Consider the following 20,281-nt stretch of genomic DNA (forward strand, 5'->3'; position numbering starts at 1 on the left):
ATGAATTATGAAGTGGGGGAGAGATGCAAATGAGTGTGTTAGTTCACATAGTGTGGCAGATTATAGTCTTCCAGGCAATGTGGGGTCAGTGGAACCTTTGTGATTCATTTGTATAGTGGATTTGCACCCTCCTCATAGAAAGGTGAGAACAGGAGCCACTTGTCTTCCGGGATGAGGGACCCTCAGGAGAAATGTGCCTGAATCAGAGCAGCCAAGCATCCCTTCCATCCTGATCGATGGCTTGAGGTCTCAACCGGACCTCTGGAGGTCAAGGGTGGGACACCCTTCTCCTCCTCCTCCTCCAAGGAAGTGTGCCATTCCTCCACTTCTCCTTCATTGACATTCACAGCTCTCTGGATGGCCATGTTTTGAAGAGTGCAGCAGACCACTACAATCAGAGACGCCCTTGAGGGAGTGTACCAGAGGGGGTTACCCAGATCGGCAAGGTACCGGAATCGCATCTTGAGCAGACCAGTGACCCTTGTGCTGAGATGGCAGTGGCTGCAGTGCCTCTGTCGAAGGGTTGTGTATAGGTGTCAGCAGCTATCTCTTCAGTGGATAGCCCTGGTTCCCTAACAGCCATCCACATAGTCTCTCTGGTGGCATGAACAGCTACAGCACCTGTGATTGCCTAAGGTGAAGGAATCATGACAGCTGCCTGGATACTGTGCACAGACCTGGAGGAGGTGCTTTTGGTGGTCACACACCAGTTGAACATTGAGAGAGTGGGATCCCTTACTGTTTATGAATGCCTCTTGGCTCCTCTGCCAGTGCCTTGATGGCCATCCATGGGTGCAGTCGATAACCCCCTGCACCTGAGGGAGTCCAGCAATGGAGGCAAATCCCACTTCTCTCTTATGGCCCCATCAGAGGGGAACTCAATATAATCCGATGCCCTCTCAAACAAGGCATCCGTCACTTCCCATATGATGTGATGGGCGGCCGACTGCAAGATGCCAGTGAGGTCAGCTGCCACCCCTTGGAAAGAACTGGAGACAAAGAAGTTCAGTGCCATGGTCACTTTGACAGCTGCTGGCAAGGTGTGTTGACACGACCAGTGAAGATGGAGGTGGCCCTCCACCAGGGCAAACAACTCTGCTACCATTTGCCTTGATGGGCACTTCTTTCAGCGACATTGATACTCTGTTAAATTCAGGTAGCTAATTCATTGTCTATGTGGAAGGTATCACCTTTGTTCCCTCCCATTGCCTCGTCTAACACCTCTGCGTGCATCAGCAGCAATGGCCTACACTTGCTGTGTGAGCGGCTGCTCCTCCCTTGCCTCCAGTAGCAATGTCACAGCTGTCTGGACACACGTGCTATGCCCTGTAGGGACACTACCCACAAGTGCTGCAGTGCTACCTCCATGCTATCTTTGCACACTTGCTGGCCACTGTGTGCCACTGCTTGAGCAGCTCTCTGAACCACTTCCCTTTAATGCACTGCTGTTCAATGGACCCACCTTCATGACTGGCTTCCTGCTGTACCATGTCCTACTTGGGAATGTGACTGCGACCTTTCGTGGTCCCTGTGCTTGCAATCAAAAATAACTTTCTGTCCTTTAACTGGCTGTTAAGTATCTTATTTACATGCTAAAGTGCTGAACCGCTGCATTCGTATGACTTCCCGGCAGACAGGGCCCAACACCTCTTCAAAAATCGCTGGGAGGTGGGATCACGTCAGAGAGCCGGAACGCCACACCACACCCGGATCCGATTTTGTGCCCTTACCCGCCTCCAGTCCTGCCTCCATCGGGGATCGAAAATTCTGCCTGTTAACCCGGTTTCTCTGTCCACAAATGCTGCCTGACCTACTGGGCATTTCCCGCATTTTTCAGATTTCCAGTATCCACAGTCTTTTACTTTTGTATTAATTGCACATTCCCTGACTGAAATGGTTTCCGGAAAACTGCTCCCCGGCCTCAACCAATGCCTCTTTTGAGCCTGTCTCTAGAGAAGGGTTGTGATGACAGCCCTGGATGACTTTCTTTTGCATTTCTCGCTTTGGGGCATTCTCACATTCTCCAGATAAATCACTTGGGGTGGGTGAAACTTAAGTAGTGATGGAAGGAGGGTAATCCCATATCCCACCATGGCATTGGCACACTAATCCACTGCACCCTAGTGAGAGTCTTGTGTGTGTGTTTAATAACAACTGATAGTGTCAGCCTTGACCCAGTGGTAACATTGTTGTCTTAGAGCCAGATGATCAGGGAAACAAGCCTCATTCTAGAACTTGAACATATCATCTGTCTGACACTCAAAAGCAGTACTGAGAGAGTGCTGTACTGTTGGAGGAGCTGTGCTTCAGATGAGAGATTAAGCGGCGCACTTGTCTGCCCTCTTAGGGAGATTTAGAGATCCCGTGACACTATATAAAGAAAAGCAGATGAGCTCTCCCTGTGTGCTGGCCAACATTTATCCCTCAACCAACATCACTAAACAATTTAATTGATAATTTTCTAATTGCTATTAGTGGGATGTTGCTGTGCACAAACTGGCTGTCTTGTTTCCCTATGCAGTGATATACCTCAAAAGTAATTAGTTGGCTGTGAAGCATTTTAGGATATCCTGCCACTGAGAAAGACACTATACAAATGCAAACTTTTGACATACGAACAGAGGTTACTCGTTAACCATCCAACAGCATACAATGGAAATTCAAACTTTCATAGAAAAACCCATAAGCAACAAATGTGTGGAACATTTTTTTTACACATAGCACTTAGTGACAATGAACGATTCTGCCACTGATTTTATACCCATGCTTATTGTACCTAGTAGATTGACACACTGATCTGTGCATTTTAAATGAAAAGAAATCTAGTTTTCTATTAACTGAAACCACAACCAGTTATTCTAATTGGCCTAACAACTACAGTATCGGCCTCAGGGGGAACCATTCCACAAATGCCGTCTCCTATTACTGTCAACAGTTACACCAATCTGATTACATTCACATCAAGGAGGAGCAATTCTCATTTTTCTATAATGATTACTTACCTCATTTAATCACTGGGAAAAATAAACAATTTAAATGTCAAAGTTAAACACTGGAGAAGATTCTAATCAACAAGATTTAACAAAGACTTCTTTGTTGCTATGTTGAATCCCATAAGTTTAGAAAAAAAAGGCACTGAATCCTATTGAAAATTACTTCAAATGAGATAACTACTGCAAACCCAAAGATTCTGCCAAAAGATTCCATCCAACACATTAAGCTGGCTTTATTCTCACACATGTTGATGGACCGGCTGTGTATTTATAGCATTTTCTAATTTTTATTTCAACATACATATGCCTGAAAATAGCAAACATGAAAAACTACAGTTAATGCATTTCCAAGATGCAAACAACTTGAAAACTATTAATTGCTCCAATCTGGTAAATAAACTAAACCAATCCAAACTATTTCATTTCAATTGATCTAAACTTAGTAACAATCCCTTACCAAAATATCCAGAGCAATTATATATCAAACTTCACCAAACTTCCGAAGCAATTCCACACCAAGCTCTGCCAAACTCATCACCAATCGACATCAAACCACTCCAATCTGACTGGCAATTGCAAATCAAACAATTTCAAATGCACTAACAATTTCACATCAAAGGGTTCCAAACTCAACAACTATTCCACATTACATGACCAATTTCAGTTCCAAATTTACCAGCTATTCATATTAAAAGAATCAAAGTCACCATTAATTCTGCAACAAACCATTTCAAGCTCACTAATACTTCCACAAAAAAACAACACCAAACTCAACATCCAAATAAGAAAAATGTGGATTTATGTAGCATCTTTCCCCAAAACCTGTCCTTAAGCAGTTTATAGGCAATTAATTACTTTTTGAAATGTAGGTCTGGATTTTGTGTCGGAGACGGGGCTCCTGCTGCCGGGCCGAAAAGATGGGGGAAAGCCCACTGTCTTTTCGTGCCCCACCCCACCCCACCCCCCCAGAGCGATCTTCTGGTCTTTTTAAATCTAAATTTCAGGAGTCGGGATCCCTACCCTTTAAAGACGGGGTTCCCGCCTCCAAGAGCTGTCAGCCAATCGCAGGGCCAGCAGCTCAGCAGTATTGGCAGTGCCACCACGAGCAGTGGCCACTGCTGGTACTGCAGAGGCCTTTGACCCAGTCCCAGCGCTGGAACCCTGGCAGGATTGCCAGGGCCAGTCTGGAAGTCCTTGGTGAGGGAGTGGGGGGTGGTCATGCAGTCCAGGGGGCGGAGGGGGTCCCGAGGGGGGGGTTAAAGTGGTTCCTGACAGGGCTCCACCGTGGGCCACAGATTGCTCATGGAGGAGGAACCCCCCAAGACCACAGGGAGGGCACCTCGCCTTACAAAGTGCTCTCCCCATGTGGCGGAGGCACCCCCGCCACAGCAGCAATGGGAAGAGGCCCTTAATTGGCCATTAATAGACCACCTAAGGGCCTCAATTGGCCTCTGGACGGGAAAGCCATTGTTGGCCTATCCTGTCCCGGGAAGATTGCTTGGCGATTGGTCATTCACCCCCCCGCCACCTGTCATGATGCTCTGTGCCACCCCAGTTTCCAACCCCACCTCAGGGGGCCACATAAAATCCTGGCCATAGTCACTGTTGGTATGCAGTCAAATAAAACACTCAATTTGTTCACAGCAAGGTCCATTATACAGCAAAGAGTTGAATGACCAGTTGATCTATTTTGCCTGTATTTTTTGGGGGACGAATATAGAATGATCAGTGAGTTTGGAGTTGAATGACTTCAAACTCATTTCATTAAACAACTCTAACAGATACACATCAATTCTGCATCCAACTCACCATCAAAATTGTATATCAAAACACTCCAAAATAACTGACAATTCCACACCTCATCGTTTCATGCTTGCTGGCAGTTGCAGATTAAATAACTCTGAATGCACCAACAGTTTTATATCAATTCCACATCCAACTGCTGCAAACTCAAACAAGTTCTGTATCAAATGACTACAAACTCGGCAATTCCATATCAGTTACATAATCAATTATTCCAAACTCACAGTAAGTTGCACATCAAAAGGCACCATACTTTCTGATAATTCTGAATTAATTGCACATCCAAAAAATTCAAATTTACTTACGATTCCAGAATACAAACACACTGACAATTCTACTTCAAATGATTTCAAATTTACTGAGAATTCCATGTCAAATGCAGATCAAAACTCACCAACGGTTTCACATTAAACAAACTCACTAATAATTCAGTGTTGCACTTGATATTTCCAGATGAAATCAATCCAAATTCACTGAGTTACGCACAAAAAAATTTAAACTTCACTGACAATTCAAATCAACCAGTTGAAACTCAGGGCAATACAAGAATAAACTAATTCAAATTTAAAAGAATTACAGAACCATTCCTAACTTTCTGAATGACTTTTCAAACTTACTAATTATTTCATACTTAATTGGTTAAACAGTTTAGTTGGAAACCATTACAACTATTTTTCAAACTATGCAGAAAATTTCGATCAAGCTACTGCTAAATCTTTCTGGATCTAAACACTAATTAATTGTGGGTAAAATTTTTCCTACTTAGTGTGGTATTTCATGCTCAACAGTTCCATATACCCCATATCAAACTGAGCCACCTCATGTTAAATTATTCAAAAGGATTTGCTATAAAACTATTTCAAATAATTCCATTTCCATCCAACCTATAAAAAAATCCTTCAAGCAAATAGAACACCTAAGTTCATCAAATTGTTTCATGCAAATTTAAAGAAAGAAATAGCAGATTCTTTCTCATCAGACTGTTATACAAATTCTGCATCAAACTGTTGAACACAATTCTCCATTTAAATATTTTACCTATTCTAAATTTTTCTGCACACATTGCAAACAATTCCATAACAAAGTGCTCCAAATGATTCTACATCTACAAATTCCGAATAGTTCCATATCTATAAATTTGAAACAACTGGATCTAAACTGGTTCCAAATTATTCAATCATAAATTCTTGAATATTATTTCATGCCAAACTATTGCAGCAATTCCAGTCAAATTATTCCAAGGTATTATATAAAACTACCCTAACAGGTCCCCATTAAATGTTCACAAACATTTTTGAACTATCGTAACTACTTCTTAATAAACTATTCAGACCATTTCTTAACAAATTGTTTTGAATGTTTCCTTATCAAACTACTGCAAACAATCCCAGAAAAAGCTCTTTATAAGAGCTACATTATCAGATTATTCATATATCAAATTATTCAAACCTATTTCCTATCAAAGAATACCAAAATGTTCCATCATACCAGTCCAAAATATACAATTGATTAAATTACTCAATCACTCCAAAAAATTCATAACAAAGAATTCCCTAGAAATGTACCAATTAACTCATATTAAATTATTCAAACTTGACAAAAATAATGACAAATTATGTAATCAATTTGTTCAAACTATCCAAACAAACTCAGACCTTAACAAACAGTTCTTGATATCTATACTTTCCATATTAAACAATCCCACATTAGATAATTTCCTTTCTAAACAAATCCTTGCAAATTATTCCATGTAAGTGCCAAAGCAACTAGCTCATAATCAAACTCATATAAAATAATTATCTAGCAAATATTTCCACATGAAACTATTCAACATCAATTGACTTACTGTCAAACTATTCTAATAGATCTCTATCAAAAACTTTCTTGCAATTGATTTAAAAACTTCTATTACCAATTAAACAATTCCACATCAGCAATTCCCAATTCAAACATACCCCATCAATGTATTCCACAATTTTCAATCAAACATGAAATAATCCCCTCTCAAACAATTCCCTGGCAATTCCTTATCAGACAATTCTCTCCGCAAATGACTCATGATTAGCAATTTTAACTGCTTCACAGGAGATTATTTGAACAATTCACTATAAAGTTATTTTGTATCAAAGAGTTCATGATCAAAGATTCAGATAATTTTAAATCAAATATTTATGATACAACTCCCTCTCAAATGATTCCTAATCAGTTCTCTGTCAAATAATTCCAGTTTAAGTAATTCCCAATTTCCTATTAAAAGGTTGCTATTAAATAATTCAATTTCAACAACTCCATCTCAAACAATTTTCTATCAAATAATTATATTTTAAGTTATTCTCAAAAATTTGCAGTCAAATAAATCCCATTAAATTGTTCCACATTTAAATGTTCAAACTATTCCAAATAACCTTGTGTTAGACAGTGTATAAATACTCAAATAATTCTATGAACAAGTCCCAATCAAATATGTTTTTTATTACTGAAACAGTTCAGATGATTTCTGATCAAATAGTCAAACAATTTTGCAGCAACTTGCCGAATGATATGTGATCAAACAACAGAAATATTCAAACATTCTTCGAATTATATACTTCCACGTTAATCTATTCAAATTCTTCCCTAAATTATTCTAAACAAATTCTGCAGCAAACAAATCCAAAGTATTCAATATCAAACTATTGAAAACAATTTCAAATTCTCTTTCAAGCCATTTTACAAACACAGTACTCAAACAATTAACTGCCAGGGCTTTCCCTGTCAAACTATTCACATTAAAACTATTTCACATCAAATAATTACCCGTCCTCCCACTGCTCAGCACATTATTCAACAAATTATACATCAAACTGTTCAAATAATTCCATATATAATATTTAATAATATTTTCATCAATCTATACAAACAGATATAAAAAACACATCAATCTATTCAAGCAATTTCCTATAAGTATTTTCCAAACAATTCCCAAACTACTTGAAACAATTCCTAATTATTCTAAGTAATTCCACATGAAACTACTCCACATCAAAACATTGCATATTCTAACTTTCCATAAATGTACTCTAAACTTACTAGATGTTTCATATCTAATTGCTTATAATTTATTCAACTATTCCAAACATTTTCAGATTAAAACAATTCCTGTAAATTACAATACAGAAATCCTTGATATATTGTTCCAAACTTGCTAGTAATTCTCTATTAAACTATTCCAAACTAATTTAAATATCTCATCAACCTATGTTAGCAAGTTCCCTATCTAATATACTGAATATTCAATATTGAACAATTTCATATTACATTGCACTGAATATTTCTGACCCGATTGTCCATTGCAAACTTTTCCAATCAAATTCACATTCAACTATTCTGAACAACTCCATTGTAAATGTTATGGTAGTTCAATTAGAAATTGTTAGTAAGTTGGAATACAAAAAGTTCTTCATGAAATTATTTCAAATAATAGGACATACAAAAGTTTGTAACATTTTCATAATTCAGCTATTACAATCCTCCTAACAAGTCTGTGTCAAATCACAGGGAAAACAGAACAGTGCCACCGTATAAGAGTTGAAATTCAAATACTAGTTAGAGCTTCTGAGTTGCAGGGAGCTGATGTAAATCACAGATATTTGGTTTAATTAATGAGCAAGTTGGATAAGTACCAGATGAAACATTTGGCTGAGGGGTATGAAAGGTATCATGAGATATGATACTTCCCAGACATTGGGACTGGCCAGGTGGATCACAGTAGTCTTTTCCAATCCTGTGCATTCATAATTTCCTATCAATTCTATGTCAGGACTGTGAACTGTTCCACACCAGATCTGCTGTTCCAGAGTTAGGAGAATCACAGATACAGAAAGTAATTTTCATTATCAACAGAAAGTATCACAATTCGAGCTGAAAAAGATTCCCATGATTCAGAGAGCAAAGGCACAGCATGCAACAGTACTGAGCCTGGATGTCCATAAATGTCTAAGGTTCCACCTCTTGTCTATGCTGGATTAACTAATCTCAGTTGGAGCAGCAGTTTGGCAGAGGGCTACTACAATTAGCATCAGTTTTCCTGAGCTGGTAAGGGAGAGAGAAACAGATCCTGTTTAAGCTATTGTGTGGATCTGTTCTCTGTCCAGGCGAGTGATCGATACAGAGCTTCTTTCTCATTATTACCTACTTTGATAATTTGATCTGACATCTCAGGAAAAGGAGTTTGCAGTTTAATGATGATATATGAGACCAAAGCTACAATCCCCATATACAGCTATAAACTCGAGAAAGTTGCAAAAGGTAATAGAGCAGAAGATTACTGTTCTCAAGAGTGATATCACAATAAAATGTCCATTTTCTCGTATGTCACAATCAAGTCAATTTCATTTTTAAGGTGCTCATTAACCTCTGAAATGGATAGCCTTCACTATTAATATACTGGAAAGTTTCTGTTTAAAATTAATGTAATAAAACTAACAAAGAACAGCTGACACTATTCCAACCCTCCTTTTATCGCTCTCATTTCTATTTCACTTACACACAGCCTCTCATACACACAATCATACTGAGCAGGTAGTAGTTCTATGCCAATTGTTTGGTATAACTGTGTCAGAACACACCAACAAAAGGTCCATCATATTAATTCTGGCAAACAGAAATTACTATTAAAAGAAAAATGAGACGCTCTGACACAGGGATAAACATACATGCTTGACTTAGCAAAGTGCAAAACAAATGGAGGCAGATGACGGCAGGGAAAGGGTGAGATTGTAGCTTGAGTTCTGATACGTTCTGCTGATAATGACAATTTACTAAAACGATCAATAACTACGATCATATCATAAGTGGGCAAAATCAAGGCATTTTAAACATAAGATATTTGCTGTTCAGCTTACATTTGAAAAATTTCCGGACAGAGAATTCAAATACAGTACTATCCAGTCCAAAGCTGGAGAGGTAGCAACTTTAGCTGCCACTTTGGGCTTTCAGTTGGCTCAGCATAAGATATTACATTTCACCATCCCTCAAGACATTCAGTATTTGTGTGATATATGCTGGCACATTTAATAAGCTTCAATGTGATTTAAAAAGAATCTAATTTGGACGTTTGGGAGTGTGAATACCTTTTTGAAACTTTGGTTCCATCACACTGACCAAAGCAGCCATTTTGTACATAGAACTTTTTCTAACATGCGACAGTGCAACTCATCTCTGTGTTTTAAAAGAGCATTGTCATCCCAGGGCTGGAATATCGGCGAGGGACGGCACTCACTCAAGGTAAGGTATTAGTCATTCATTTAAATTTAATTAACATTTTTAAATTAAGTCTACATTGCTGTGTGGCAGGGAGGCCACCATGAGGCCTTGGTGCTGGCGGTAAAATGGGGTGGGGCTTTCCTGGTGTCGAGGCCCGTGTCAGGCCTCTCCCGGAGGTATTTTCTGGGCCGCCCTGCCATGAACCCCCACGTCAGAGGGCTGATAAAATTCAGGCTGGTGTGTCTGCAACTGCCTCAGTCAGGGGTTTAAATTATTGATAAGATTTCCCAATTGGAATTGGAAATAATTAGTTTAAATTGCTAGCTGTGACATCTCATATGTACCACATTACTATGGAGATAGATGATGCAGTGGGTGCCTGTTGGGTTTTTGATCTGTGTGCTTGCTGACACAGTCATACAGTTGGCTTTTGGAAAGCTGTTGTTCTCAAGAGCAAAGAGGCCATCGGGAATCAGGGTGCTTCTGTTTTGAGTAAGGCCCGTGCCCAAGCTGGGAAGTCCAGATCCTGGATATCGGATACCTCAGAAGATAGTCAAGGAAGTAAGGAAATTGAAGTGAATTCCTAAGAGCTGTAGTACACTTTGGATTGGTCCCAGGAGAAGTGAACAAATCGCCATGACCCTGTACCTTATAGGGGAATTCTTGAGGTGGAAGCAACAGTTAAATACGAGTGTCTGTTGTGATTTAGAGTTTGAAGTATAAGTCTTCATGTTCTGTTAAGACTTTAAGTTTAAAATATAAGTGTTTCCAAATTGTAGTGTTAAGTTAGTAGTGTTTTGCTTTGTTTATAATAAAGTTTTTTCTTTAGAACATGAAATCTTGTGGCATAATTCTTACAGTAATAAATGTGAATTCGACTTTCTCTTTTTAAGTTAATGGTTCCTAACAGGATCGTAACAGAATGCAGAGTAAAATTTCAAAATTTTCCAATGATACCAAACTTGGAGGATTGGCAAACGGTGGGGATGATACAAAGTGCCTGCAACAAGACATAGATAGGCTATCAGAATGGGCAGACAATTGGCAGATGGAATCTAATACTGACAAGTGTGAGGTGATGCATTTTGGCAGAAGGGATAGGGTGAGGCAATTTAGACTTAATGGCACAGTTCTAAAGAGCGTGCAGGAACAGAGGGACCTGGGGATACATGTGCACCAATTTTTGAAGGTGGCAGAATATATTGAGAGTGTGGTTAGTAAAACATATGTGATCTTGGACTTCATAAATAGAGACATTGAGTATAAAGGCAGGGAAGTTATGCCAAACCTTTATAAAGCTCTGGTTGGGCCCCAACTAGAGTATTGCATCCAGCTCTGCTCCCACATTTTAGGATGTGAGGGTCCTTGAGAGGATGCAGAGGGGATTTACCAGAATGATTCCAGGGATGGGGAATTTTAATGACAAAGTTAGGTTGGAAAAGCTTGGGTCATTCTCCCTGGAGCAAAGGAGATTGAGGGGAGATTTGATAGAAGTGTACAAGATTATGAGAGGCTTAGATAAGTTAGACAAGGAAAATCTGTTCCCGCTAACTGATGGTAGAAGGACTAAAGAACACAGATTGAAGGTTTTGGTTGAGAGATGCAGGAGGAATGTGAGGAAGAACTTTTTTATGCAGCGAGTGGTAATGACCTGGAACTCGCAGCCCACGAGGGTGGTGAAAGTGGAGACAATCGATGATTTCAAAAGGAAATTGGATGAAAATTGAAAATAAAATGGCAGGGCTACAGGGATCGAGGGGGGAAGTAGGACTGAATAGATTGCTCCTTAGAGAGCTTGAATGGATTCGATGAATGACCTCCTTCTATGTCATAAATGACTATGACTCTAAGGCACGGGAGAGATTAGGAATTCTGCAGGGAGTAACTCACCTCCTGACTTCCAAAACCTATCCACCATCTACAAGGCATAAGTGAGGAATGTGATGGAATACTCTCCACTTGAATGGATGAGTGTAGCTCCAACAACACTCAAGAAGCACAACAGCATCCAGGACAAAGCAGCCCACTTGATCAGCACCCCAACCACCACCTTAAACATTCACTCCTTCACCACCAGCACATAGTAGCAGCAGCATGTACCATATACAAGATGCACTACAGCAACTCACCAAGACTCCTTCGACAGCACCTTCCAAACCCACGACCTCTACCACCTAGAAGGATAAGGGCAGGAGACACATGGGAACACCACCACATGCAAGTTCCCCTCCAAGCCACATACCATCCTGACTTGTAAATATATCACCATACCTTCACTGTTGCTGGGTCAAAATCCTGGAACTCCCTTCCTAACAGCACTGTGGGTATACCTACACCAGATGGACTGCAGTGGTTCAAAAAGGCAGCTCACCATCACCTTCTCAAGGTCAATTAGGGATGAGCAATAAATGCTGGCCTTGCCAGCGTTGCTCACATCCCATGAAAACATTTTTTAAAATCAAGACTGACACTACAGTGCTGTACCGATTGAGAGCTGCATTGTCAGAAGTAGTGTTTATTGGTTGGGACGCAAAACCCTCTCAGATGGCTATAAAAGTTTCCATGGCATTAGTTGAAGAAAAACAGGAGAGTTTTCTGGTGTGCTGGCCAACATGTAACTCTCAAACAACATCATGGAAAAAGACAAATTAACTGAATAGCCATTATCTCATTGAATGGTGGAAAGGCTTGAGGGGTTAAATGGCCTACTCCTGTTCCTATATTCATGTGTACCTCTTTGCTGTTTGTGGAACCTTGCAGTGTGAAAATTGACTGTTGTGTTTGCTTACAAAACAACAGTGACTGGATTTCAGAAGTAATTCTTGGCTGCAATTCACGTTTGGATGACTCAGGGATGTGAAAGGTGCTATGTAAATGTAATTTTTTTTACATTTCTCCTTTTAATTTGTTGGCATCATAATCCAAATGGAAAAGGAAAATATGAAACTGGCGCAGTAAAAGGTGTTCTTCTGATACTGGGTGTTATAACCAGATGAAAAAGGGGGCTCCCACTCTGCCTTTGCCTTATTGAACCGTACCAGGGTTTAATTTTAAAAACACCGTGTTTTTAGCTCCCCCTCAGTGAATTCTTGTTCACTACTCTCCAATTGTAAGGCAAAGAAATCAATCAGACAGGTTTTCTTAAATTTAAACAAGAAAGGTGGAAGTTTATTAACCTTAAACTCTAATCTGGTTAACGACTACAAATATGCGACGTGACCACGCTAGCATGTATATGCAATAAACACACATGCAGATAGAGACAGAAAAAGTAGAAAGAATAAAGGGGAAAAGTTTGAGGCAATAGTTGCATTGTAATTACAGTCCTTTGAGCCTGGTGTGGAGTCTTTGGTTGCAAGTCTTGCCGTTCGTTGGGGCCCAGTGCATGCTTTAACTTGTTTCCATGGAGGAGTCTTTTCTCTCTTAAGGTTTAAGCGACTTGAATGGGTCTGGTTTGTGAGAAAGCGAAAGACAGCCAGCCAGGAGAGAGGCTTTCTTGTTCCAGATTCAGTTGCAATCTGCAGTCTGTCTTCAAACTCTCCTGTCTCTAGTTCAAAAAGCCTGGGCCAGGCGGTTAGTCATGTAACCAGCTGGTTTAACCACTCCTGCATTTGTGGATTCTCCATCTTAGCAGACCCTGGAATGTGAGATTTCTTACACCTTCAATATCTGGTGATCAAATTCCATTTGGGTTAGTTGGACCAGGGAGTAATTGCTTTGTCTCCACAATCACCATCTCTTAGTATGCAAATGTCCTCCAGTCAAATGTCTGGTGATCTCTTTAAAACAGTCATCTCTTCACTCCAGCCACAGTTTAAAATTAATGTTCATATGACAAAATTAATATGCCTCATTCTTGGTAGGTGGGGGTCTTCAGACACTGGGACTGAGGCATTTTGGTTGGATAGAACAGCGGGAGATTCATTCTACATGTGACTATGCTATGTTTGTCCTGGGAAAACCTGATGATGACATTTGGTGCCCAAAGTGGAGCCTGATCCTTTCCCCAACTCTAGCATCAGCTTGAAGAGGCAAAACAATTCACACAAAAGGAATTCTTCCTCTGCTCCGTTCATCAGTCAATCCTGTCAGGTTTGTTTTAAGGAAATGCTTCGGCTGAGGTGGCAAATTTTCCACAATGTGTCTCAAAAATAAAAAGATGATCCAAATGTTCCAAAACACAAACCAACCAGCTGCACACTGATATAACTGACTGGGAAAGACTTGAGTGTTAAATGGTAACTCTGAGTATTGAAAAGTTCCTTGAACTGGAAGAACCTTTACTATAAACAATAGAAACGTTAACATATTGGCCTCTGCTCTACTTTCTGATGCACAGATTTGATGTTTTTTTTAAACATTAGTTTGAAATTTTATGTAAAAGGTTTGAAAACCTGACCAACAACAGGTTGCACATCAACAGTTGTGACTGTGTGGCGTCCCATTTCAAAACTCAATGCAATGGGCTACATCACATCACACGAGACGACTTTAACATTCACACAAACTCTTATTCTTTACGTTTTATCAGCTCTCTGTATGCAGATTCCTAAGCACATGGCTCACAAACAACATAGCAAAGTGCAAACGACCACGGGCAAATGATTGTGAGAGCTACTCTTCACATAAAACAAGACAGTTCAATCTACTTACAATGCTGAGCGATATCCAGTCAACATATGCAATGTCTGCGCAGCAGGATTGCAGCGGGCCTTCTTGATGCAGGTGCTGCTGATTAGGGACTTATTTGAACAGGCAGCTACACTGCTCTGCAGCATTATGATGAAAAACTGGTCTGGGCCGCTTCCTCACTCCCGCTAATTCACCTCCTGCCCTATATCTGCAATTGTGGGCCCGAATTTCACTCACATTAAACAACATCACTCAGCAGTTGTCAAACAACCCAGTGTTTCTAGATTCCCCCAGTACCTCATTTTAAAACTTGTTCCTGCATGGTTACAAGCAATAAAAACATGTTTCAGAGAACTTGACTTCTTATTTTAAATCTATTTCCAAATTAGGACTGGCTCTCTCACTTCCTTTTCAAAGCCTTCTGGTCTGCACACATCCACTATGCCCTACTTAGGGTGGATAATCACTGCTATAAAGTGTATTCCAGCACCTATCACACGCTGTAAATCAAGCGAAGTAAAAACAGTGGGGGAGAAAGAGAGGGATAGAGACAGCATGAGCATGTGAGGAAGCAACATTACAAGAGAGAAACAAGAGGGGAAAACAGGGAGGAGGGGAATAATAGAAAAAGGGCAGAAGGGAGAGGCAGCTGAAAAGGATGGGGGAAACTAGAGAAAGAAAGAAAAGCATGAAATGGGAGAGAAAGATAAAAGGGGAGAAGGAATGTAAAAGCCAAAGGAGGTCAATAGTGAGATAGAAGAGAATTCAAAACAGAATGTGGAGGAACAGAAGGGAAACTACTGTTTAACAATGGTTGAGAAATTCAACTTTCATCGAAAATGGATGTGAAATTGATGGAGTGGTTATGAGGTCTGAACCAAATTTAGATTTGGGCCTCACTTAAAGGTTGCCAGTGAGCTGCAGCTGCCAAACAGGCATCCTATTCCAGGGACGGGGGTAGGGGAGGGGGATGGTGGGGAGTGCAGGAAATTGCCAGACTCCAACACTGATCTGGCAGGGGATGATGGAGGTCTGGCAATCCCTTCGGGTGGCCCTGGAATGGAGGCCAGAGTTGTTTTGTGTTCCTGGTTTCCTTGGGCCTACAAAAAGAAACAATAAAAATTTCCTGGGCTGTTTTTGAGTGGCCTCCAATGATCCCTTTAAGGCCTACTGGTAGAGTGCTCAATGGTTGGCAGACTATACACGGTACATGCTCCATCTCTTCATACCTGAACTTTGTACACTGGTATCGTATAATAGGTGTAGGCCCTCAATTTGCATATTCAAACAGCCTTATATCTGTTTCAGGTGGGGGGGCTGTTTGTCCATTTGCAGGCCTGCCTGACTTTTGTATCTGGTGGGCCTTCATTGCCCAAGGGGTGGGTAAGGTGCCTCCCTATTCTTAATTGCTGGCCCTCCAATTTTAGAGAAAAATTGGACAGCTGCACGTTGAATTCCACCCCCGACCCCCAATCAACCAGTGCTTCTTTTCTTTTTTATTCATTCATGAGATGTGGGCGATGCTGGCAAGGCCAGCATTTATTGCCCATTCCTAATTGCCCTTGAGAAGGTGGTGGTGAGCTGCCTTCTTGAACCGCTGCAGTCCATTTGGGGTAGGTACACCCACAGTGTGGTTAGGAAGGGAGTTCCAGGATTTCGACCAGGCGACAGTGAAGGAACGGCGATATAGTTCCAAGTCAGGATGGTGTGTGACTTGGATGAGAACTTGCATGTGGTGGTGTTCCCATGTATTTGCTGCCCTTGTCCTTCTAGTTGGTAGAGGTCGCGGGTTTGGAAGATGCTGTCTAAGGAGCCTTGGTGCATTGCTGCAGTGCATCTTGTAGGTGGTACACACTGCTGCCACTGTGTGTCGGTGATGGAGGGAGTGAATGTTTGTAGATGGGGTGCCAATCAACCGGGCTGCTTTGTCCTGGATGGTGTCGAGCTTCTTGAGTGTTGTTGGAGCTGTACCCATCCAGGCAAGTGGAGAGTATTCCATCACACTCCTGACTTGTGCCTTGTAGATGGTGGGCAGGCTTTGGGGAGTCAGGAGGTGAGTTACTCACCTCAGGATTCCTAGCCTCTGACCTGCTCTTGTAGCCACAGTATTTATATGGCTTCTTGAGTTCAGTTTCTGGTCAATGGTAACCTCTAGGATGTTGATAGTGGGGGATTCAGCGATGGTAATGCTGTTGAATGTCAAGGGGAGATGGTTAGATTCTCTCTTGTTGGAGATGGTCATTGCCTGGCACTTGTGTGGCGCGAATGTTACTTGCCACTTATCAGCCCAAGCCTGGATATTGTCCAGGTCTTGCTGCATTTCTAAATGGACTGCTTCAGTATCTGAGAAGTCACGAATGGTGCTGAACATTGTGCAATCATCCGCGAACATCCCCACTTCTGACCTTATGATTGAAGGAAGGTCATTGATGAAGCAGCTGAAGATGTTTGGGCCTAGGACACCACCCTGAGGAACTCCTGCAGTGATGTCCTGGAGCTCAGATGATTGACCTCCAACAACCACAACAAATTTCCTTTGCGCTAGATATGACTCCACCAGTGGAGGGTATTCCCCCTGATTCCCATTGACCTCAGTTTTGCTAGGGCTCCTTGGTGCCATACTTGGTCAAATGCTGCCTTGATGTCAAGGACAGTCACTCTCACCTCACCTCTTGAGTTCAGGCCTTTTTTCCATGTTTGAACCAAGGCTGTAATGAGGTCAGCAGCTGAGTGGCTCTGGCGGAATCCAAACTGAGCGTCACTGAGCAGGTTATTGCTAAGCAAGTGCCGCTTGATGGCACTGTTGATGACACCTTCCATCACTTTACTGATGATAGAGAGGAGGCTGATGGGGCGGTAATTGGCCGTATTGGATTTGTCCTGCTTTTTGTGTACAGGACATACCTGGGCAATTTTCCACATTACAGAGCAGATGCCAGTGTTGTAGCTGTACTGGAACAGCTTGGCTAGGGGCGCGGCAAGTTCTGGAGCATAGGTCTTCAGTACTATTGCCGGAATATTGTCAGGGCCCATAGCTTTTGCAGTATCCAGTGCCTTCAGTCGTTTCTTGATATCACGCGGAGTGAATCGAATTGGCTGAAGTCTGGCATCTGTGATGCTGGGGACTTCAGGAGGAGGCCGAGATGGATCATCAACTCGGCACTTCTGGCTGAAGATTGTTGCAAATGCTTCAGCCTTATCTTTCGCACCGATGTGCTGGACTCTGCCAACATTGAGGATGGGGATATTTGTGGAGCCACCTCCTCCAGTTAGTTGTTTAATTATCCACCACCATTCATGGCTGGATGTGGCAGGACTGCAGAGCTTAGATCTGATCCGTTGGTTATGGGACCGCTTAGCTCTGTCTATCGCATGCTGCTTATGCAGTTTGGAACGCAGATAGTCCTGTGTTGTAGCTTCACCAGGTTGACACCTCATTTTGAGGTATGCCTGGTGCTGCTCCTGGCATGCCCTCCTGCACTCTTCATTGAACCAGGGTTGGTCTCCTGGCTTGATGGTAATGGTTGAGTGGGGGATATGCTGGGCCTTGAGGTTACAGATTGTGTTTGAGTACAATTAAGCTGCTGCTGATGGCCCACAGTGCCTCATGGATGCCCAGTTTTGCATTGCTAGATCTGTTCGAAATCTATCCCATTTAGCACGGTGATAGTGCCACACAACACGATATCCTCAATGTGAAGGCGGGACTTCGTCTCCACAAGGACTGTGTGGTGGTCACTCCTACCAATACAGTCATGGACAGAAGCATCTGCAGCAGGCAGATTGGTGAGGACGAGGTCAAGTATGTTTTTCCCTCGTGTTGGTTCCCCCACCACCTGCCTCAGCCCAGTCTAGCAGCTATGTCCTTTAGGACTCGGCCAGCTCGGTCAGTAGTGGTGCTACTGAGCCACTCTTGGTGATGGACATTGAAGTCCCCCACCCAGAGTACATTTTGTGCCCTTGCCACCCTCAGTGCTTCCTCCAAGTGGTGTTCAACGTGGAGGAGTACTGAGTCATCAGCTGAGGGAGGGTGGTAGGTGGTAATCAGTAGGAGGTTACCTTGCCCATGTTTGATCTGATGCCATGAGACTTCATGGGGTCCGGAGTCGATGTTGAGGACTCCCAGGGCAACTCCCTCCCTACTGTATACCACTGTGCCACCACCTCTGCCGGGTCTGTCCTGCCGGTGGGACAGGAGATACCCAGGGATAGTGATTGCAGTGTCTGGGACATTGTCTGTAAGGTCTGATTCCGTGAGTATGGCTATGTCAGGCTGTTGCTTGACTAGTCTGTGGGACAGCTCTCCCAACTTTGGCACAAGCCCCCAGATGTTAGTAAGGAGGACTTTGCAGGGTCGACAGGGCTGGGTTTGCCATTGTCGGTTCCGGTGCCTAGGTCGATGCCGGATGGTCCGTCCGGTTTCATTCCTTTTTATTAACTTCATAGCGGTTAGGTACAACTGAGTGGCTTGCTAGGCCATTTCAGAGGGCATGTAAGAGTTAACCACATTGCTGTGGGTCTGGAGTCACATGTAGGCCAGACCAGGTAAGGACAGCAGATTTCCTTCCCTAAAGGACATTAGTGAACCAGATGGGTTTTTAAAACAATCGACAATGGTTTCATGGCCATCATTAGACTAGCTTTTAAATTCCAGATTTATTAATTAAATTCAAATTCCACCTTCTGCTGTGGTGGGATTCGAACCCATGTCCCCAGAGAAATACCCTGGGTCTCTGGGTTACTAGTCCAGTGATAATACCAATACGCCACCACCTACCCATGTTCTGACACATGTGTTAAGGCCTGGATCTACAGCTTCCACAATACATTCACCCTGTTTCAGCACCTTGCTATGTTTTATTAACTGAATCAGTGCTATACAAATTTGAGTTGCTGTTGTTGTCTAGAGGAGTGAACAGCCAAGTAATGTTCCTGCTTAAAACCTTCTTTAGTGGAAAGAAATCCTCACTTCAGCTTCAGCCTGAATATTCAACTTTATTCTCCCATCACAGCTTAGCCTTTTTCTAAAGAGTCGAATCTGCAAGTAATTTCACCATTCCCATCAGATTGTTTATAGAGAGTGAAGCCTCTCAAACTTCATGCCTCAAAAGTGTGTACACAAAATGGACAGTCTGATAGAGCAGAGTGTATTAGATTTCGAATTGTTTGACAAGACTCCTCTGCCTCTTCCAGTCAGACAGGAAGCAGTCAATTTATTAATGCATAGGTTAAGACCTAGCTGATGTTACTGCCCATACTCTCAAGAGCTGAAATATACGTTGAGTAAAAATGCATATAAACCACTCGACGAACTTGGGCATTTGTGTAACTTTACTATTCATAACAAATCTTGAGTTGAGACAGTAAGTACGAAATAAAATAAATCAAGGATAAGAATGTGTAGAGTGCTCTGTTACATTGGGGAGACTACATTGGTTAAATGGGAGAGTTCACTATGAAGCCCAATACTGTGCTCATTCTTCTCAGGCTCAGTTGTGCTCCATCAGATGCATGGATTTTAATTCAGAAATACTCATTAACCATTTTAAGGCACACCTAATAGTTTGTGACAGTGCTGACATCCTGTCATTGAAAAGGCATCTCTGAAT

At 41.9% G+C, this 20,281-nt stretch overlaps 1 protein-coding gene across 4 annotated transcripts in view; it reads right to left on the reverse strand.

Moving 5' to 3' along the window:
* mecom (MDS1 and EVI1 complex locus) overlaps window positions 1–20,281 on the reverse strand; it is an 815,679-nt gene that overhangs the window by 195,788 nt on the left and 599,610 nt on the right. The gene's annotated exons all lie outside the window — the stretch shown is intronic.

The sequence above is a fragment of the Heterodontus francisci genome, chromosome 11 (genome assembly GCF_036365525.1).
Source record: "Heterodontus francisci isolate sHetFra1 chromosome 11, sHetFra1.hap1, whole genome shotgun sequence".
In the NCBI taxonomy this organism is placed as follows: Eukaryota; Metazoa; Chordata; class Chondrichthyes; order Heterodontiformes; family Heterodontidae; genus Heterodontus; species Heterodontus francisci.